The sequence below is a fragment of the Odocoileus virginianus genome, chromosome 11 (assembly GCF_023699985.2).
Source record: "Odocoileus virginianus isolate 20LAN1187 ecotype Illinois chromosome 11, Ovbor_1.2, whole genome shotgun sequence".
NCBI lineage: Eukaryota > Metazoa > Chordata > Mammalia > Artiodactyla > Cervidae > Odocoileus > Odocoileus virginianus.
The window spans coordinates 35,289,182-35,311,777 of NC_069684.1; the positions used below are offsets into that span (position 1 = coordinate 35,289,182).

The 22,596-nt window shown below is 47.3% G+C and overlaps 1 long non-coding RNA gene and 1 pseudogene across 1 annotated transcript in view; one reads left to right on the plus strand and one right to left on the minus strand.

Moving 5' to 3' along the window:
- LOC110133154 (uncharacterized) overlaps positions 1-15,541 on the plus strand; it is a 38,164-nt gene extending 22,623 nt beyond the window's left edge. The window contains exon 3 of the long non-coding RNA XR_011490343.1: positions 13,710-15,541. This is a non-coding gene — a long non-coding RNA (uncharacterized lncRNA). The remainder of the gene's footprint in view (positions 1-13,709) is intronic.
- A 5,315-nt stretch (positions 15,542-20,856) lies between these two features.
- On the minus strand, positions 20,857-21,910 carry LOC110141538 (developmental pluripotency-associated protein 2 pseudogene; annotated as a pseudogene).
- Between the last annotated feature and the right edge of the window lie 686 nt (positions 21,911-22,596).

The window sequence follows — 22,596 nt, forward strand, 5'->3', positions numbered from 1 at the left end:
AGGCTCCTCTGTCCATGGAATTCTCCAGGCAAGGTTACTGGAGTGGTTGCCATTCCCCTCCCCAGGGGATCTTCCCAACCCAGGGATCAATCCTCAGTCTCCTTCATTGCAGGCAGATTCTTTACTGTCTGCGCCACCAGGAAAGCCCTATGCCTTGCAACAGGGCTAAATTTAAAAGAAGGAGAAGAAGAATAGTATGTGGCTGTTGCCCTTAAAGTTCTTATTTGGCAAACATGAGAAGTGGTTCCATTTAAAAAGGAAACCATGGGAAGCCATGAATTGGAGAGCACCTCTCCATCACCCAGTTTGGCAGCAGCACCTGCAGAGCCAGGCCCTCTGCAGGAGAGCTCCAGAAGGATGGCCTGTGGGAGAAACAAGTTTTCCTGATGTCTTTCTGAGAGCCTTCACCCTACAACAACAACCACATGAATTCTCTGTTGGAAAAATGTCCCAGGACAGGCTCTTCCCTGGTGGTCCAGTGGTTAAGACTCTATGCTTGCACTGCAGGAGGTACGGGTTTGACCCCTTGTCGGGATACTAAGATCGTGCATGCTGGACAGCATGGCCCCAAAATAATTTCTTTTAAAAATTATTTTTCAAACTTGTGGGGCCTCCCTGGCCCCAGGCAGTAAAGAATCCACCTGCCAATAAAGGAGACACGGGTTCAATCCCTGATCTGGGAAGATCCCACATGGCTCAGAGAAACTAAGGCCCGAGCACCGTAACTACTGAGCCTGTGCTCTAGAGGTCAGGAACCTCAACTACTAAAGCCTGCATGTGCTCCACAGCAAGAAGTCACCGCAGTGAGAAGGTCCTGTACCGAAACTAGGGAGTAATCCCTTCTCACTGCAACTAGAGAGAGCCCACATGCAGCAGCAAAGGCCCAGCATAGCCAAAAATACATTTTGAAAATTATTTTTTTAAAAAGTTCCAGGGCAAAACCTTGCTCAAACTAGGCTGAGGGACATGGCGTGCCTCCCAGCCAGGGTAGTGGTGGCCAGAACACAGACCCCAGGGGACCAAGGCGAGCTGACCTGTAGAGGTCCTGGACGAAACTAGAGCCTCTTTTCCCATCCAGGGCCCCCAGCGATCCCAGGAGAGCCCTGGAGGGGCTCTGCAATTAAAGTATCTAGATTGTGAGGCCTGCTGGGCAGCCCTCCCCAGCGATCCAGGCTCGCTGGAGCCTGTGGGCGCTGGGCCAGGGGGGAAAGTCACCTTTATTATCAGTGACACGGAGCCTAGTAAGGCCAGAAACCCCCATGGGTGGAAAAGGCACAGCGAGACCGGCCACCTGGGGAAACAGAGCAGCACAGATCCCCAGACCAAGAACAGAGACAGCTCTAGGACCTTCTGCATCCTGAGTGCAAACTGCACCAATGGGCAGAATCGGGGGAGGGACTCCCCCAGATTGCATCCCTGTGACTTTTACACACACATACACACCACAGTGAGGCACGACGCCTCCCCTTGCTCCCCTGGTGGGAGAGTTAAGATTCATCTCCAAGGACTCCTGGGCTGGGCTGCCCCAGGTAGTGTTCTGAGCAGCTTTTCACTCATCCGTGGACAGTGAGAGCTGTGCTGATGTAAGGTCTGTCCTTGGACCCCCTGTTCAGCCCATGTGGCCGAGGACAGTGGTCCAATCCCTGTGTGGCTGAGGGCTTCCGTCCTGCTCTCCTTTGAATGACCAGCAGCACCAAGAAAGATAAATGTCTTGGTGCATTTTCTTGGCATAGTACAGCTGCACCCAAGATAAACAGACCTGTAAACAGGCTCTTTTTAGAGAAAGGATCCACTTTTTCAGATCGACTTTTTTTTTTTAATCTCTATGCCACGAAAGATCCCAGATGGGGTGGATGCTGTCCTTGGAAAAGGAGGAAATTATTTTTGAGTCATAAAATGGAATAGGAATCAAGAAGGAAACTCTTGCTTGCTGTCTGTGGTTCAGTACAAAAGCTGGTCATTTGATCAAAGAGCCTTTGTCAGGTCAGCTGAGTTTTTGCTCCTAAAACCATCAAGCTGCCCAACAGGCAACGTGATGCCTCTGAGTCATTTGCAAAGCCATGATTGTGAGACTCTAGAAAGCGCCCACCTCCTTTACCTGAGCCTCTGAAATCTGGAAGCAAGACTGGGGGAGCAATAAAGGAGTGTGGCGCCCTCTGGTGAGAGCGGATCAAAACATCCCTCCCGAGAGCCCAGAGTGGGGCGTCCAGGACAGTGGACTTGAACCTCCTTCTCCAGTTACCCAACAACATCTTCTCACCTTTGTGCAAAACCCAAGATGACTAGCTTTACATACGATCCTTCAGAGTCTGCGTCCTCAGACAGTGTGAAGCTGACGTGGTTCAATCTGGGAAAACCTAATTAAGATGTTAGCCAAGCAGGGAGGGAGGTGTTTATCCCAGGGAAGATGCAGAGACCATTGAAGGGCTGAGATCATGGAAAGCCAGATGGGACCAGAGGGGTCCAGGCTCCTGGTCCCAAATGCAGACCACAGGACCCAGGGAAAGGAGCCATGGCCAGTCAGCCATCACTGCTGGGGCCTCAGGGTTCTCCATGGTGAGGAGGGACCAGGCAGATACCAGGAAGCCTCCGAGTTGAACCAAGCATCTCTGTCCATCTGGGATAAAAGCACTTGTCAGCTTTGATTACAGAAATTCCCAGGGAAGATTCAAAACAAAGGCCATATGCTTGTAAAAAGCCCTGGTCTACGAATAGCCCAGCACTAGGATTCATCTTCTGGGTCAAAAGGAAAAGTCTGTGAAAGGCCAAGGAAGATGAATTTCATGCTTTCCAGGCCCCAGCTTGAAGCCTAGAGGAAGCTGTAGGCGGACGCAGGCCTGACACTGCAAGAATCTCTCCAGGCTCAGATTTACACTTGTGACGTTTCCAGGTCCCACATCAAGATACCATGGGTGGGTGATTTGATTTCTGTAAATCACGTATGTGACTGTGCAGGGTTAATCAGGGGCTCTGGGCGTGAACCCCGAGGAACTGGGGAGGAAACATGAATTTCTCTCTCTGCTATATGTGCTATTTGGGAGGCTAGTTCCTTCCATGCATTCTGTTATTCCTTGGAGGGATCGGCCATGGACTCGGAATCAGACAAGAGGGACTTCATTGCAGGCTGACACCGGGAGGAGGCAGGTGGCCACCTCCTGCAGAGGGTATGAAGGTTCCTGAGGCTGGGCTCTTGGAAGGCTCAGCAGGGACCCTGAGAAAGAAACTCAGAAGATCCCTATATGACATCGTGGGCCCCCCCAGAGAAGAGCTGAAGCTTGCATGCACTCTCTGGCCTTAACACATCAAATTACAGATAGATTTTTTTTTTTTTCCTGGAAGTACAAGAATACCAATGAGCAAACCTGAAAATGTCTGTGTTTTCAGCAGGAAAGTAAGAGCTTTCTTAGGTTCAGCGTCTTGGCAGCAGTATTGAGGGAAGGGGTCTGACCTCCAAGGAGGAATGTGGGTGTGGGGAGGACTCCACAGTCCTTCCCTCCCTCTCATGGGTCCATCCATTCTTTATCTTTGTGATGCTGACAACGCTCACCCCATTCACATTTTTTTTTCCTTAGTTCCCTGACTAAGGATTGAACTGGCACCCCCTGTACTGGAAGCATGGAATCTTAACCACTGGACCACCTGGGAAGTCCCACTTTTTTCTTACTCTTCCCTTTATAGCACTCATTTTTTTTTCTGAGATATAATTCACATACAATACAGTTCATCCTTTTAAAATTATATGATGCAGTGGTTTTTAGTATATTCAGAATTGTGTAACCATCACTACAATCCATCTCAAAAATACTTTTATCACCCCCAAAAAGAAATGTTGTGCTCTTTAGCCATCATTCCTTTAATCTTACCCTCCCCTCCAGCCCTAGGCAGCCACTAATCAACTCTCTGTGTCTATGAATTTGCCTATTTTGGACATTTCATCAATAATGGAATCACACAATACACTGTCCACTGTCTTTTGTATCTAGCTTCTTGACTTAACATAGTGTTTCAAAGTTCATCCATGTTGTAGCATACATCATTACTTCATGTATGAATAATTTTCTGTTGCATAGTTATACCTCATTTTATTTATCCATTCACCAATTGATGACTGGGTTGTTTTCACTTTTTGGCTATTAGGAGTAATGCTGCTATGAACATTTGTGAACACGATTATGTTTATACATAGGTTTTCATTTCTTTTGAGTAGATACCAAAGTAGATACCATTGCTGGATCATATGGATAAGATGGTTGGATAGCCTCACTCACTCAATAGACATGAATTTGAGTAAACTCCAGAAAATAGGGAAGGACAGGGAAGCCTGGCAAGCTGCAGTCCATGGGATCACAAAGAGTCGGACATGACTGAGTGACTGAATACACACACACATGGAAATTCTATCTTTAATCTTGCTGGGAATTACCAGGCTGCTTCTACCCTTTTCGTCTAAGAATTGGTTGGTCATGTTTGGCAAAACAATAACAGTATCACTGGATCTTTCCAGAAAGATTCTAAATAAGAACGAGGATTAAATTCCAATTTTAGCTAAGAAAGTTGGCTAACTGGTTACTTTGGTTAGATGAAATTCAAAATAACACTTTAAAAATCCCATTTTTAAAAACTTATGTTGAGAAATATGCTAATTCAATTTCGCATCTTATAATTGCATCTGTTAGAAAGGGTGCAAGGAGGATCATCTGACTTTCCTTGGAGGTTAGGCTGCACATCTTCAAGGATCGCTTATCCATTCACTAACATTTTTTTTAAAATTAAGTATAGTTGATCTACAGCTTCCCTGATGGCCCAGTAGTAAAGAATCTGCCTGCCAATGCAGGAGGTGTGGGTTCGATCCCTGGGTCAGGAAGATTCCCTGGAAGAGGAAATGGCAACCCACTCCAGTATTCTTGCCTGGAAAATCCCATGGACAGAGGAACCTGGCAGGCTACAGTCCATGGGGTCACAAAAGAGTCAGACATGACTGAGTGACTAAACAACAACATAGTTGATCTACAGTATTGTGTTAGTTTCAGGTATACAACAAAATGATTCTGTTACACTTCACACACACACACACATATATGTATTCAGATTCTTTTCCACTTTAGGTTATTAAAAGATATTATAGTTCCCCATGCTATATTATAGATTCTTAAGTATTTATTTATTTTATATATAGTGTGTGTATCTGTTAATCCCAAACACCCAATTTATTTCCCTCTGGCCTCCCCCCTCACCAACACTAATTAAGGGCCAATTGCAGGTCAGGCCTGGGGGCTGGGACTCCAGATCCACAGGTGAACAAAATAGATAGTCTTTCCCCTCCTGGCTAAGTCATAGTATCAGAGAGAGTCAGACAAAACAGACAAAATTACTGCTTTGCAGGTAACTGAAGGGCTGAGAGAAAATTACAAAGTTGTTGGGTGGCTGGGGGTGGGGGCTACTGCAGACAGGATGGTAAGGGAATCTCTCTGAGGAAGTAGATGAGTTTTGCTGTCATAACAAGTTACCACACATTCAACAGTTCAAAACAACACCCATTTATTGGCTCTCAGTTCTATAGGTCAGAAGTCTGGGTTCTATGCTCAGGGTCTTACACAGCCAAAATCAAGGTGTTGCCTGGGCTGGGGTCTTCCCTGGAAGCTCTTAGAAAGAATCCACTTGTAGGCTCACTCCAATTGTTCACAGAATTCAGTTTCTAGCAGACACAGAACTGTCTTAATCCGTTGGAACTACTGTAACAGAATATCATAGACTGGGGACTTCCCTGGTGGTCCAGTGGCTAAGACTCCACGCTTCAAATGCAGCAGGTGCAGGTTTGATCCCTAGTCATGGAACTAGATCCCACATGCCATAACTAAAACCCAGAACCGCCAAATAAATACAAACATAAATATTTTAAATATATATGTGCACGTTCTCAGTTTCTTTCAGTCATGTCCAACTCTTTTCAACCCCATGAGACCCTGTGGACTGTATCCCACAGGCTCCTCTGTACATGGGATTCTCCAGGGAAGAATACTGGAGTGGTTGCCATGCCCTCCTCCAGGGGATCTTCCTGACACAGGGATCGAACCCAGGTCTCTTTCATCTTCTGCATTTCAGGCAGATTTTTTACCCACTGAGCCATCTGGGAGCCCTGTGAAAGTAAAAGTGGAAGTCGCTCAGTCATGTCCGATTCTTTGCAATTCTCCAGGCCAAAATACTGGAGTGGGTAGCCTTTCCCTTCTCCACAGGATTTTCCCAACCCAGGGATCAAACCCAGGTCTCTTACATTGCAGGCAGATTCTTTACCCGCTCAGTCACAAGGGAAGCCCAAGAATACTGGAGTGGGTAGCCTATCCCTCCTCCAGCAGATCTTCCCAACCCAGGAATCAAACCGGGATCTCTTGCATTACAGGCGGATTATTTACCAACTGAGCTATCAGGGAAGCCTTGGAAACTGGAAAGTCCAAGATCGAGGCACCAGGAGATTCAGTGTCTGGTGAGAGATCACTTCTGGGTTTGTAGACAGCCGTCTTCTGGTTGTATCCTCACTTGGCAGAAGGGGGCAAAGGCACTCTCCTGGGTCCCTTAAAAAAGACACTAATCCCATCCATAAGGGCTTCACCCTCCTGACCTAATCACCTCCCTAAGACCCCACCCCCAAGCGCTACAACACTGGGGACTAGGTTTCAACACCTCAATTTGGGGGAATAGAAACATTTAGTCTATAGCAAGGACTGAGGTTTCTTGCTTGCTCCTTGGAAGAAAAGCTATGACCAACCTAAATAGCATATTAAGGAGCAGAGACATTACTCTGCCAACAAAAGTCCATCTAGTCAAAGCTATGGTTTTTCCAGTAGTCATGTATTGATGTGAGAGTTGGACTATAAAGAAAGCTGAGCACCAGAGAACTGATGCTTTTGAACTGTGGTGTTGTTGAAGACTCTTGAGAGTCCCTCGGACTGCACAGAGATCAAACCAGCAAATCATAAAGGAAATCAGTCCTGAATATTCATTGGAAAGACTGATGCTGAAGCTGAAACTCCAATACTTTGGCCACCTGATGTGAAGAACTGACTCACTGGAAAAGACCCTGATGCTGGGAAAGATTGAAGGCAGGAAAAAAGGGGATGACAGAGGATGAGATGCTTTATGGCATCACCGACTCAATGGACATGAGTTTGAGCAGGCTCTGGGAGTTGGTGATGGACAGGGAGGCCTGGAGTCTGCTGCAGTCCATGGTGTCACAAAGAGTCGCACACGACAGAGCGACTGAACTGAAATGAACTGAAATGAAGGACTGAGGGACTATATTCTGCTGACTATAGTCAGCAAGGGTGGAGGGATTACTCTCAGCAACTCAAGGGCACCCACATCCCTTCTCATGTCGCCCCTCCATTTTCAAAGCAATGATTGTGTCCAGTCTTTCTCACACCCTGCGCCCCTCCACTTCTTCTGTCACTAGCTGGAGAAAGCTCTCTGCTTTTAAGGGCTTGTGTCTTCTCATCTTAAGATCAACTGTATCATACAACATCACACAACTGCAGGAGTGATGTCTCCTCCTATTCACAGGTTCCAAGGATTAAGACATAAAATGTGTTAGTTACTCAGTCATGTCTGACTCTGCCACCCCATGGACTGTATGTAGCCTGCCAGGCTCCTCTGTTCATGGGATTCTCCAGGCAAGAATAGTGGAGTGGGTTGCCATTTCCTACTCCATGTTTTTGACCTGGGGATTAGTATATACGTTTTAATTCATTTTTATTGGAGTGTAGTTGATTTGCAATGTTGTGTTAGTGTCTGCTGTGCAGGGAAGTGAATCAGTTACACAAATACATATATCCACCCTTTTTTCAATTCTGTTTCCATATAGGCCATTACAGAGTATTGAGTAGAGTTCCCTGTGCCATACAGTAGGTCCTTAATAGTTATCTATTTACAGATAGTATGTATATGTCGGTCCCAACTCCCAGTTTACTCCTCCCCACGAATTTCCCCCTCGGTAAGTTTGTTTTCTCCATCTATGACTCTTTCTGTTTTGTAAATAGGTTCACTTGTACCATTTTTTGTTCTTACTGTTCGGTCGCTAGTCATGTACAACTCTTTGCAACTCCATGGACTGTAGCCCACCAGGCCCCTCTGCCCATGGGATTTCCCAGGCAAGAATACCGGAGGGGGTTGCCATTTCCTTCTCCAGGTGATCTTCTGGACCCAGGGATCCAACCCAGGTCTCCTGCATTGCAGATGGATTCTTTACCGCTCAGCTACCCAGGAAGCCACTATATTTTTAGGTTCCACATATAAGCAATATCACATGAGATTTGTCTTTCCCTGCCTGACTTACTTCAGTTCAGTTCAGTTCAGGTCAATTGCCCAGGTGTGTCTGACTCTTTGCAACCCCAGGGACTGCAGCACGCCAAGCTTCCCTGTCCATCACCAGCTCCTCAGTCAGTCAGTCAGTTCAGTCGCTCAGTTGTGTCCGACTCTTTGCGACCCTGTGAATCACAGCACGCCAGGCCTGCCTATCTATCACCAGCTCCCGGAGTTTACTCAAACTCATGTCCATCAAGTTGGCGATGCCATCCAGCCATCTCATCTTCTGTCGTCCCCTTCTCCTCCTGCCCCCAATCCCTCCCAGCATCAAGGTCTTTTCCTATGAGTCAACTCTTCGCATGAGGTGGCCAAAGTACTGGAGTTTTAGCTTCAGTATCAGTCCTTCCAATGAACACCCAGGACTGATTTCCTTTAGGATGGACTGGTTGTACCAACTCCTAGAGCTTGCTTAAACTCATTTCCATTGAGTCAATGATGCCATCCAACCATCTCATCCTCTGTCGTCCCCTTCTCCTCCTGCCTTTAGTCTTTCATCAGGGTCTTTTCCAATGAGTCAGTTCTTTGCATCAGGTGGCCAGTGTATTGGAGCTTCAGCTTCAGCATCAGTCCTTCCAATGAATATTCAGGACTGACTTCCTTCAGGACTGACTGGTTTGATCTCCTTGCAGTCCAAGGGACTCTCTAGAGTCTTCTCCAGCACTAAAGTGACTTACTTCACTCAGTATAACAATCTCCAGGTCCATCCACGTCTCTGCACCTGGCATTATTGCATTCATTCTTTACAGCTGAGTAATATTCCATTGTGTATACGTACCACATCTTCTTTATCCATTCTTCATCAATGGACATTTAGCTTGCTTTCATGTCTTGGCTACTGTAAATAGTGCAACAATAAACATTGGGGTGCACATATCTTTTCAAATTATGGTTTTCTCTGGATATATGCCCAGGAATGGGATTGCCAGAACAGAGGTTATCACTGAGACCTGGAGTAGAAGGAAGAGGTAAGGATGTGGCCAATATGGAGCAACATCCTTCCTGGGGCAGGAGGAAGCGTTGTCTGTGGGCTGTAGGAAAGCAAGTGATGTGGAGCCTGGCTTGAGTCAAATGAGTGGTTGGGGGAGAGCCCCTAAATCATCATGATCCTGGTACATATCCATGAGCTGGAAATAAACCAGGCCCAAGACACTTGGAGGAGACTGCCTTTGACATTTTAGCCCATGAAATTTATTTTTAAAAATAACTTGAGAGACTTACCTGATGGTCCAGTGGCTAAGATTCTGGGCTCCCAAAGCAGGGGGCCCAGGTTCAATCCCTGGTCAGGGAACTAGACCCCACACATAGCAGCTAAAGATCCTACATGCTGCAACTAAGACCTGGTGCAGTCAAATAAATAAAGTTTTGTTAAAGTTTTTGTTTTTTTTTTTAAGATAATGTAGGGACATCCTACATTAAAAAAAAAAAAAAAGGTAACGTAGAGTTGGACCATAAGGAAAGCTGAGCACCAAAGAATTGATGCTTTTGAACTGTGGTGTTGGAGAAGACCCTTGAGAGCCCTTCAGACTGCAAGGAGATCAAACCAATCAATCCTAAAGGAAATCAGTCCTGAATATTCATTGGAAGGACTGATGCTGAAGCTGAAGCTCCAATGATTTGGCCACCTGATGTGAAGAACTGATGCATTGGAAAAGACCCTGATGCTGGGAAACATTGAAGGAAGGAGGAGAAGGGGACGATGGAGGTTGAGATGGTTGGATGGTATCACCAATTCAATGGACATGAGTTTGAGCAAGCTCCAGAAGCTGGTGATGGACAGGGAAGCCTGGTGTGATGCAGTCCCTGGGATCGCAAAGAGTCAGACACGACAGCTCCAGAACTGAACTGAACAGCTGTGTAGCAGTATCTCACTGTGCTTTTAATTTGTATTTCCCTAATGAGTAATGATTTTAGCATTTTCTCTTATGCTCATTGGCCATCCACTAAGAAAAGTACAAGCTTATTAAACAAAATAATCATTGTGTATTTGTTCAAATATTTCACCCATTTTTAATTGGTTGTTTTCTTAACTTCTGGAAGCTCTTTACATATTTTATCAGACATATAGCTTGTAAATATTTTCTACCAGTCTATGGCTTGTCTTCAGTTTCTTAACAGTGTTTTTGCAAAAAAAAAAGTCAACCAAAACTTTTAAATTTGGATGAATTCATTTTCTCAATTTGTTCTTTTGTGGGTAGTGCTTTTCACTCCATATTTTAAAAATCTTTGCCTAAGCCAAGGTTACTAGATTTTCTACTGTGTTTTCTTATAGAAGTTTTATAGTTTTAAGCTTTACATTTAAGTATGTTTGGGGTTAATATTTTTATATGATGTAAGGTATGGATCAAGATTCTTTTTTTTTGCATATCGATATCAAGTTGTTTCCGAATATTTGCTGTAACAACTATTCTTCTTCTATTGAATTGCCTTTGAAACTTTTTCAAAAATTTTATTGCCTATATGTGTTTGGGTCAACTTCTGGGCTCTCTAGTCTGTTTCACTGACCTGTTTGTCTTTATGCTAATACCACACTATCTTTCTTGCTATAACTTTACATGCCTTAAAATCAGATGGTATAAGAACTCCTCCTTTCCCCTTCATTTTCAAAGTTGTTTTGGGTATTCCTTGTCCATTGCATTTCCATTTGAATTCCAGAATCAGTTTGTCAATTTCTACCCCCAAAAACCTGCTAGAATTTTCACTGAGAGTGCATAAAATCTATAGACCGATCTGAGAATTGACAACTTAGCAGTATTTTTTTTAAAGATTTTTTTTTTATGGGGACCTTTTTTAAAGTTTTTGTTGAATGTGTTACAATATTGCTTCTGTTTTCTGTTTTGGTTTTTTGGCTACAAGGCATGTGGAGTATTAGCTCCCCAATCAGGGATCAAACCCATACCCCTTGCATTGGAAGGCGAAGTCTTAACCACTGGACAGCTGTGGAAGTCCCTACAGTATACTTTTAAATTAAGACATAATTCACATACCATAAAGCCCACCATTCTCAAGTACAATGTTCAGTAGTCTCTAGTATACTCACAACATTGCGTAACCATCATCATGATCAAATTCCAGAACATTTGCATCACCCCAAAAGAAAACCCTATACCCATTAGCAGTTACTCCCCATCACTCCTTCCCCCAGTCCCTGGCAACCACTAATCAACTTTCTGTCTCTATGAATTTGCTTATTCTGGACGTTTCAAATCAATGGAATCATACAACATGTGACCTTTTGTGTCTGGCCTCTTTCACTGAGCATATTGTTTTCCCTGTTCCTCCAGGTTATAGCAGACATCTTAACAACACTGAGTTCACAGCAGCACCTAAATCAACAGAGAAATAGACTGACCTGGGATAGTTTGCAGAAACCACTTTTTTTTAAATATGATTAATTTATTACAAAAGAGAAACATGGAAATTATTTACATGATGAAAAGATTTCAGAACTTCAGTGGAATGGGCAGCATCATGTGATGTCATTTTAGTAGTGACTTATTTCAGTCTACATGTTTTCCAAGAAGGTCACCACCTCTAAATAAGAAGTAATCCTTGTCATCTAGAACAACTTTGGTGCCTCCATATTCAGGGAGAAGAACTTTATCTCCAACTTTCACTCTAGCTGGTTAAATCTCTTTACCCTTTCCTTTAGAGTCCGATCCAACAGCTCCTGTTGTTGCTTGCAATAGTTTTCCCTGAGATTTTTCTGGAAACATAATACTTACTTTGCAAAAACTTCTTTTTAAATATTTATTTATTTTACTTGTTTGGCTGCTCCAGGTCTTAGTCACATGGAATCTTTAGTTTCCAATCTTTAGCATGTGGGATCTAGTTTCCTTACTAGGGATGGAACCTGGGCCCCCTGCATTAGGAGCACAGAGTCTTAGCCACTAGACCACCAGGAAAGTCCTGAGAAACTGCTTTTTAGAATGAACCCTTTGGAATCAGCTTTGGTAACATCTATGTCTGCTTATTCTTACTCAAAATAAGCCATGTGATTCATTTCCAGTTAACAGAGGAGATGACTGGCTGGAGGTTGTAAAATTGTTCAACTTCAAAGCTAACAGGAAACTTAGAAACTGTGTAACGAAGAGGTTGCAAAACAATTGTCCAGAGGCCACCTTCGTATCCAGAGGTGTTTGTTTGGCCTATGCAGGATGTCCTTAATATGGGAACCAACATTTCTCAATTTGGGAATTTTCACACAAAAAAGAATTCTTTAAAAACTCAGATGCCTGGCAGCCCAAGACTCACATTTTTGCATGGAAGTGTTGGGTTGGGGAAGAGGAAAAGCCTCTTTTCCAGGTCTCCTTGGTACCACCACCCCACAGGCCACCTGTGGCCCACACCTGCCCCCTTCACTGTCAGGTTACCCGCCTGGCCTGTAAAGAGTTGAATTGGCTCCTCCCACTAATAGTCAGAAAAAAGGTCATTCCAATCCCAAAGAAGGGCAATGCCAAAGAATGTTCAAACTACGGTACAACTGCGCTCATTTCACATGCTAGTAAGGTTATGCTCAAAATCCTTCAAGCTAGACTTCAGCAGTACATGAACCGAGAACTTCTAGACATACAAACTGGGTTTAGAAAAGGCAGATCAAATTGCCAACATTCGTGGATCATAGAGAAAGCAAGAGAATTTTGCAGTTCCAATACTTCGGCTACCTGATGCAAAGAACCAGCTCACTGGAAAAAAACCCTGATGCTGGGAAAGATTGAAAGCAAAAGGAGAAGAGGGTAACAGAGGGTGGGTTTTGGCCATAGGGTGTGGCCAAAAACTAAAAATAACATGACAGAACATAATAAAGTGACCCAGGGATCGAGCCCGTGTCTCCTACATTGCAGGTGGATTCTTCAGCATCTGAGCCAAACATAATAAAGTGAAAGTTTGTTGACCTAAAATTTCATCTTTTCTCGGGCCTGCTTGCTGGGCCGGACATGTAGTTGTCAGCACCACCAGCCCTGGCTTCTCCTGGTCCAAGCAGTGTGCAGTGCCATCCTGACCTGGGTAATTTGGGGTGGGGGACACTCTGGGCTTCCTGGGGCCCGGCAGCTGACACCAGGGCCTGGGGAGGGAAGACACCTGGCCCTGCAGGGGCCTGGGTCCCAGCTGCCAGCAGCAGGCTCATTCCTGCTGCCAGATGGCAGAGCACACCCCTGTTTATGATTAGGGGGCTGACTGCACTCAGAACCCAGGAAGCCGATGATGAAAGCTGTGAAGAGAACATTGTTATATGACTTTTCATAGTTTCCCAAGTAAATATGACACTCGCTGCTGCTTGAATTACTAATGCCTTGGAAGAGGAGGCCGAAATCTGTTCCCAAACAGACTCCTCTTTTTTTCTCTCCGTCACCTAGGCACTCGGCATTGTTGTCGAAATGTTTTCCTGGGCTCGCCCGTTCTCCAAACTCAGTACATTCCCTGGGAGGAGAACCTGGCGCCTGGGCAGCCCGGATGGCCCAGCAGCCTCACTCCCCTGCTCCTCTGCGTCAGCTCCGCATCCAGCAGGCAGCTCGCCACAGGCAGGTGACCCCATGGTCCTGGATCACAGCTGCAAACGACAGTGGTGGGGAGGCAGCCACAGCTGGTTTCCAAGGAGACGTGTCTTTGAACAGGCAACTTCAGGCAGAAAGGACCCTGCCGGACACGCGACCTCCAAGCCCCACTCTTGGGCCACCTGGGGACAGCCGGAGAAGGAGCCTGGACCCAACGGGCACTCGGGTCTCTACTGTCTTTATTACCACTTAGAAAAGCTAGTAAACAGATGGTTTGGTTTAGAGAAAATATGCAGCCAGGGTTATTAAAAGGGGGCGGGGGAAGCAGAAGAATGAGGAGAGGAAAGGGAACGGCAGGAAGGCTTGTATGCAGCAGGACCGGTGACAGCTTGTAAATCTCAACCAACACCACTGGATCTGCCTGTGTCTCTGGCTGGGGCTACTCGGTCCTCGCTGAACACATCTGTCCCTAAAGAAGCCCAGATGAAACCAATCTCAGGTGGAAAACACAGTCTGCCCTGCTCATGGTCCCACACATACCCATGGTCAAATGAGCCTGGGGACACTTAGGGCCAGAGAGCACACATGGGTTGCCCTCCAGAGGGGTCAGACACACCATTAACGGCCACAGAGAAGCTGTCCCTCCTAAGAGAAAGGAGTCAAGACCATGGGCTTCCTGTGGGGACAGGGAGGACGCAAGGGGTGGAGGGCTTGGTTACGTCCCTGGTGGTGACCTCAGCCTGGAGGATGCTGCCAGCCCACTTGGATCCTGAGAGCCTTCCCTCCAGGAAAAGTCCAGAACATGAGGGCTCAGAATTGAACTACAGGTCAGAGACTCTGAAGAAAGGAGAGGCAAGAGAAGCCTCACACACCCTCCAGGAACCCCCTTCCTAGGTTCTCAGCATCTTCTGGAGAGTGACACCGTGATGCCAGGATGCAGTGAGTAGAAGGGGCTGAAGGGAGGAGAGAGGATTGACACCTTTTTGTCAGCAGTATAATATTCCAACCTAACTCCAGAGGAAGCTTGGCCCACATCTAAGACAGAAAAGTCACAAGAAGCCAGGTGCAATTCCCAAAGATAAGAAACTGAAAACAGCAAGGCTTCTGAGCTCCGGGCCTCATGTGTGTGCTGTGCTAAGTTGCCTCAGTCGTGTTCAATTCTTTGTGACCCTATGAACTGTAACACACCAGGCTCCTCTGTCCATGGGATTCTCCAGGCAAAAATACTGGCGTAGGTTGGCATGCCCTCCTCCAGGGGATCTTCCCAACCCAGGGTTCAAACCGGCATCTCTTACGTTTCCTGCATTGACTGGCAGTTCTTTACCACTAGAGCCACCTGGGAAGCCCTCAGAGTCTCATATAAAGTCCTAAAGTAGACGGGTAAAGGTTTCTCTTGCTTTTATTTCTGCTAAAGCAACATGCATAGAAATAGGAAGAGGACAAACCCTGCAAGGAGCTGGGAAGGGGGATCACAGGCAAACACAGACTGCAGAAACCAGTTTTGGACTAAGGCAAGGCTGCTCCAAGTGTGGTCCTTAGACCCGTGTTGGTCAGCTAAGAGCGGGTCAAAGACTCCACAGAATAAGTATAGAAATCAAGAGTAAGCACCCAGAAACTTCTATATACCTTTCACCCCTTCTTAGGCTTGTCCTATTATTTCCGGAATATAATAATAAAAGAAATGCAGGCTTGTATTTTGTATGGCTTTTATTTCTTTCATTGCTTTTTCCCATCTGTGTCTAGGTTATTGTATTTCGCAAAGGCAGCAGTCTGTGATGGCTTGGAAATGTTGAAAACAAAACATCCTTCCCTGCAGATACTCACTGGCCCAAGGGATGTGAAGCGCCAAGGAAAGAACTCCTTCTCAATCTTGGGAGAGAGTGAAATCCATGCAGCAGCAGCCCTGGGGGGCTGCACGGGGGCGCTGACCAGGCAGGCAGGAGCCCAGGCCAACCAACTCCACTGGGACACATAGATTAGGGTAAACCCTTGTCCTGCCCTGACCAGGCATAAAAACAGGGGCCATCAGAGCCAGGCCTGCAGTGACAAGGTGTATTGGCCAGTGAAGGGGATGTGGGTGCCCCCGGCACCCTGCCAGGAGAAGTGAGGACTCTGGGAATGGGGTCTCTGGAGACCTCCTGGGCAGGCCTTTTTTTTTTTGGCAGACGGGAGGGGGCTGTGTTGCGTCTTAGTTGCAGCACATGGGCTCAGATGCCCCAAGACATGAGGGATCTTAGTTCCCTGACCAGGGACGGAACCCAAGGCTTCTGTATTGGAAGGTGGATTTCTAGTCACTAGATCACCAAGAAAGCCCCCAGCAGGCTTTGTTACGACTTCGAGGGCCCCCTCCTTTCTCTGATCATGCATGTCAGATGGGGACCTGAGACACAGAGCAACAGAGAAAAGGATGCCGTGGCTTTTATTCTGAAATCAGAACCACTCCCCGGCCCACTCTCTACATGCACTCTGACCCTGTCCGAACACCCCCATGGCCTGTGGAGCAGAGAAGGCGCTTTCTGCTCCTCTATGTTCTTTCCTCCCTGGAGTTGGTGGTGAAAAGGACCCAGGGAACCTCCCAGAACCTACAAATGCTGTTGGCTTCAATCCAAGATGGAACACAGTGTATACTTCCCTCTATGTGAAAAACAGGCAAAACTGTGAGCAGCTAGGATCATGGTCACCCTGAGGTATAGTGATGAGGGAACAAGGAAAATTGAGGGGGCGGGGGGGGGGGTTCTGCTCTTGATGGGGGTACTGGGGAAAGGGAGAGTTCAGGTTGCAAAAATAAAATTGTACCCTTATAACTTGTCCACTTTCTTTGTGTACCTTAAGCTTCAATAAAATGTTTGAAAAACCTCTCATCTCCAACCATAACTGCAAAAACAAAATAAAATATAGGGACAGAGGTCTTGCTTGATTCTGTTCCTCTTGTGTGAGAAACGCTGAGTCGTAGACCCATGGAAAAGAACAATTACCCCGTGAGAGAAGCTGGGATCTGATTTTTGGGTCACTGTTTTCCCAGGTGGTCGGGGGGTGGGGGAATGGTTGACTCATTCTCCTCACTCCCCTCCTGCCCTTGTCCCCACCATGTGGAGCTGGACGGGGGCCAAGGGCTGGGAGATTTGGGCTGTTGCCTTGGTAATGCTTAAATATTGGCTTCAAGTTATGATGGTAAAATAAACAAGCAGGAGCCTTGGGGAGCTCAAAGTGGCCCTGCCCGTTGCTCCAGATGCTTGTCGAAGCCCGTGCGAGGACTTGGCTCACCCACAGGGGAGCATGGGGGACAAAGCCCAGGTTGGGGCTGCCTGTTCCCTGGAGACTCAGGCGCCTGGCCTCCATCTAGCGTGGAGAACAGATCCCTGAGTCGGTAGATTCTCAAAAATCCTTGCTCAGCGTCGTCTGTTGAAACATTAAGAACCCAAAGCCAGAGTCTCAAGAAAACTCTCTCTGAAGGTGGGGTGGACACAGAGGGCAATAGTGGAACTAAAATCACTGCTAAAGGTAGATTACTCACTTCCAGAAGGTGCACGTGTGTGACCAGTCGCTTAGTTGTGTCTGACTCTTTGCGACCCCATGGACTGTAGCCCCCCAGGCTTCTCTGTCCATGGGATTTTTCCTGGTGGCTCAGTGGTAGAGAACACGCATGTCAATGCAGGAGACTTAGGTTCAGTCCCTAGGTTGGGAAGATCCCCTGGAGGAGGAAATGGCAACCCACTCCAGTATTCTTGCCTGGAGAATCCCATGGACAGAGGAGCCTGGCGGGCTACAGTCCATGAGATCGCAAAGAGTTGGACACGACTGAGTGACTAAACCACCACCACAGGAGGACAGAACCATAGGAAGACAGGTCAGGGGCTTTCAGAGGTCAGAAGGTGAGGGCCAAGAAAATAACAGTGGCTTTTAGAAACCAGGAACCACAGCACCCTGACTCAGGAGGGACACATCCTGGATCCGGGATCAGGGGAGCTGAGATTTGCAGCAGTGACCGAGAAGATGACAACCCTGGTCCAGGACATAGACCAGAACTTGGTCCAAGATAAATTCTCCATTCCAGTCCCAGCTCTGTTGCCAAGAAGCTTTGACTTGGAGGTGTGTAGCAGGTCCTTAGCAGTTCTGGGCCTCAGTTTCCCCAACTGTAAGCCACTGTTTATATAGACGGAGGCAGGAGAGGCCCAGACTCCAGCCCTGGGAACGCTGGGAACGGTCCCCGCGAAGCCCATCACACCCTCCCCCGGCAGCTGTGGCAGATGTGCGGGTGCGTATTCCAGGATTTACAATGTGGCTGCCCTCGGGGAAGTGGAAACTGCTGGCCTCGCCCGTCCCAGAGCATCCAAATTATAAACCTCCACTGAAGCCTTGGCTCGGGTGGTGAGCTTGTCCCGCTGTGTGTGCAGGGAAGGGAAGAGCAAACTTGGGCAGGGTGGGGAGGGGGCGGCTCCCTCTGGGCAACGCTGAGGCATCGGCAGTGCCGGGAGGGGCCCCGAACGTTTGACACCAGCGTGAGGTCACCGCTGTCCTGCCTCTGGGGTGTGATGTGTCAGCAGGCAGCCGCTGGCCCACGTGCCCTGATTCCTCACAGCAGCCTGCATTCTTCACCCTGGGCCGGCCGCTGCCCTGCCCAGCCCGCTCCTTGCTCCCACTCCCTCCCAGGGGCCTCCCAGGGCTCCAGCCTCTGGAAGCCAGGAGGGCGTGGAGTGAGGCAATACATCAGCAGGGCGGGTGCCCCCTGGACTCACTGGGGATGCTCTTCTTGGCAGATTGGTCCTCTCCAGGGCCACAGGCTGACTGCTGAGAGATGATCGGGTTCTCCTTCTGCTCCCTCTTGTGAAAGACAGCCCAGTGATAATGGTGGTTGTTGTTCAGACCAGGGATCGAACCCTGGGCCCTTGGCAGTGAGAATGCAAAGTCCTAACCAGTGGTGGCTCAGTGATCAAGAATCTGCCTGCCAATGCAGGAGACATGGGTTTGAGCCCTGGGTCAGGAAGATCGCCTGGAGAAGGAAATGGCAACCCACTCCAGTATTCTTGATGAGGAAATCCCATGGACAGAGGAATGTGGTGGGCTACTGTCCACAGGGTTGCAAAGAGTCAGACACAATCACCACCACCACTGGACCACCAAGGAATTCCCAGGGGAACCCCTTTTTAGATAGGAGGGAACTGGGGAGCAGGAAAGAAAGTAGTTAGTCCAGAGGTCCCCAGCTGGAAAGTGGTGAAGTCAGAATTCAAATCCAGGCCCCACAGTCCTGGGATCCACTCTAAGGTTTCTGCCAGAGCCCAACATCTGGGAGAATTCCTACCCTGCACACCCAGGTAGGAGGGAAAACAAGTAGGAAATCCTCAGCTTTCCAGAGCAAAACATGATCCCATCCTCTAGACATCCTCTAACTTCAGCTGGTATATGAATCCCTGAAAGAAGTCTGTAAAAAACCCCTCTCAGAGGTTCTGACCCAGTCAGCTGATGGGGGAGGGGAACCAGGGTCAGCTTTGAAAATAGGACCTTGAACCCTAGGTGACTGGGTGCCGGAAGTGGACTGCGGTCCAGAACCATGTCCTGAGAAGCCCTGAAGCATCACTGAGATCAGACTCAGGGGTTAAGTTCAGCCGTGTCTCCAGCTCAAGGCAGGAGCAGGCAGCACAGCTCTGCCAGAGTCCAGGCCAGATGAGTCCAGCGGGCCTGGCCTGCTGGGGACCAGAGGGCCTCACCCTGGCGCGGCCAGCTGGTGCCCAGCAACCCAAGGAGGAGTTTTTGGATTCAAACTCCCATTCTTGAAGAAGCAAATGCAAGCTCATTCTGGGAGAGCCCCAGGGCGGCTCTGGGCTCTGCCCAAACCCTAGCACAGAGGATCCGGAAAGGCCCAGAGAATGAGCCAAAACCCTCTTTCCCCTTTACAATTCCAAGCGCCAATAGCTTTTCCCCGAGACCCGCCCTTTCGCAGTGACGTCATCTGCGCATGCTCAGTGCCAAGTGATGATGGAAATCCGGTGTTCCAAGTCCTCCAGGCCAGCTGGAGCTGCAGCGTTAAGCTGTGTGGAGTGCAGCTCCCGTCCACCACCCAAAGCCGGGAGGAAAACAGGTACAGCTAGTGAACAAGACGTCCTTGGCATCCCACTGGAGCCCGCTCTACCAGGTCTCATGATAAGCCATGAGCTCAGCTTCTGGACCAAGCATCCAGGTCTCCACGGCCGCGATGGTGGGCAGTGGCTCTGCCAGCGGCCACACCCAAAATCCCCTCCGGCTTCAACTCCACAGCAAGCCCCCACCCTCTGAGGTTTAAGACGGAAGAGAGAAGGAAGGAAGAGTCATGCCATCCAGGCAGCCCTGTGAAATAAAGAGGTGTCCCAGGATGCCTGGGGAGTTGATATACATGGTGTTCTGGGTTTCTTTTTTTCTAACAGATCTTCTTTTAATTGAGGTGAAATGGATATATAACATTATGTTACAGATGTACAGCAGAGTAATTCATTATTTGTATACAATGCAAAATAGTAGACCATGATAATCTAGTTACCACTATTACCATACAATTACCCCTCTTCTCCCATTTCACCCATCCCTCACCCATTCCCCTCTGATAACCATTTATTTTGTATTTAGACACTGACCGTCTATATTCCTTTTTCCCCCCTCCCCCTTTGGCCAAGTAGTGAAAGCACCAAGTCCTAACCACTGGACCACCAGGGAATTCCTGACATTAACCATCTAAAAGCAGTGTTGTGCAGTGGATAAGAATCCACCTGCCAGTGCAGGGAACATAGGTTTGATCCCTGGTCTGGGAAGATTCCCTGTTCAGCAGAGCAACTAAGCTTGAACGCCACAACTACTGAGCCCGCGTGCTGTAGCTGCTGAGGTCCATGCACCTAGAGCCTGCGCTCCTCAACAGGAGAAGCCATCGCAATGAGAAGCCCGTGCACCACACAGAAGAGTGGCCCCACTCACAGTAACTAGAGAAAGCCCGAGAGCAGCAACGAAGACACAGCACAACCAAAAATAAATTAATAATTTTTAATTAAAAAAAAAGCATTGATTGTGTATCCAAGCCACATTTCTTCCTCTTCCCCACTGCATAAGCTTTCATAATTTTCTTATTTCTTTTAGCACATTCAGGGCATACCATATTATCTTTTAGGTCTGAGGATGGGAGAGTGCAAGCGGGTAGCAGGAAGAGAGAGAACATCTCCTGAGAATGTCAGGGATTCAGGCCTGTCCTGCAGGGAACTGCAGGCAAACCCAACCTTCTATGTCTGCTGGGAACAGTCTGCCACGGACCACACGCTACGGGACACCTGAATCTTGTGGCAGAATGGACTGAACAGAGATAGGAAAGGGTCATGAATTCACAGCCTAAGGTTGAATGGCTTGCAGCAATTCTTTTCTTTTTTTTTAACATCTTTTTATGTATTTACTTTGGCCAGGCCGTGGGGCATGTGGGATCTTAGTTCCCCAGCTAGGGGTAAACCAGTGGCCCCTGCACTGGAGGTGCAGAGTCTTAACCCTGGACCGTCAGGGAAGTCCCTCAGAAATTCTTGACCATGCTGCCAGCATGGCTTCCTGAGCTGAAGTTATCACTCCAACCATATTAGTTCCTTCCTTGCTCTCACTCATCTACTTTTCCGAAAGCTTGCGCTCTTGGTCACCATCTTGTGTTTCCTTCAACATGACTGAAATCTGGCCTCCTGAGATGATTCAGGAGTTTACTCATCTTTTTCAGGATAAGCATGTTTCTGGAGTCTCAGATAAACCTCTATTTTCTGGCCACTGGTACTCAAATTAAGTTGTTGGCACCAGTTCTGCAAAGTGTCCTGATGCACCTTATCAATTGGAGGCATCACGGTCGGCAAGGAGAAATTGGTTTACTGCAACTAGATTTGGGCCAAGCTTTGAACTGTTCATTTGTTTAAGGAGGATGAACTTGATCACTTGTACTCAGCAGATCCACATTGATTTCTGAAGTTGAAGAAACACCTGGTTCCAATTCTTTCATTAATTGGAACCAATGTAAGAATCACTTTTCCTTTATCTAATACTTCTTCAAAGGAATTCTCATAATATGGGTGTGCCATTTTTCTGTTTTTGTTTTTTTTTAATTTTTTACCAAGGTAGGATTCACATTTGTTGTTGTTGTTCATTGCTAAGTCGTGTCCAACTGTTTTCGACCCCAGGGACTGCAGCACGTGAGGCTTCCCTGTCCTTCACCATTTCCTAGAGTTTGCCCAAGTTCATGTCTATTGAATCAGTGATGCTATCCAACCAGGTTCACATACCATAAAATTAACTTTTGTTGGGACTTCCCTGACAGTGCTGTGGTTAAGACTCTACACTCTCACTGCAGGGGCACAGGGTTCAATCCATGGTCAGAGCAATCCATGACCAAATAATACTAATAATAAATTAACCACTGTAAAGTGAACATCTCAATGGCATTTAGTAGTACATTCAGGGTGTTATGCAAGCACCACCTCTATTTGGTTCTAAAACATTTTTATCACACCAAAAGGAAACCCCCTACCCATTAAACCACCATCACTCCTGTTCACCCTCTACCCAGCCCCCGGCAACCACCAATCTACCTTCAGCCTCTGGATTTACCTCCTCTAGACATTTCATATAAATGAGTCACACAATATGGAGCTAGACATCTGTTGTTTTTAGCTGCCCAGCACACCATTTCCCCTTCTGCTGACCAGAGAACCCACATTTTACGTTGGGGAAGCCACCCTACCCTTCCCTTCAATCCACTTGAATGCCC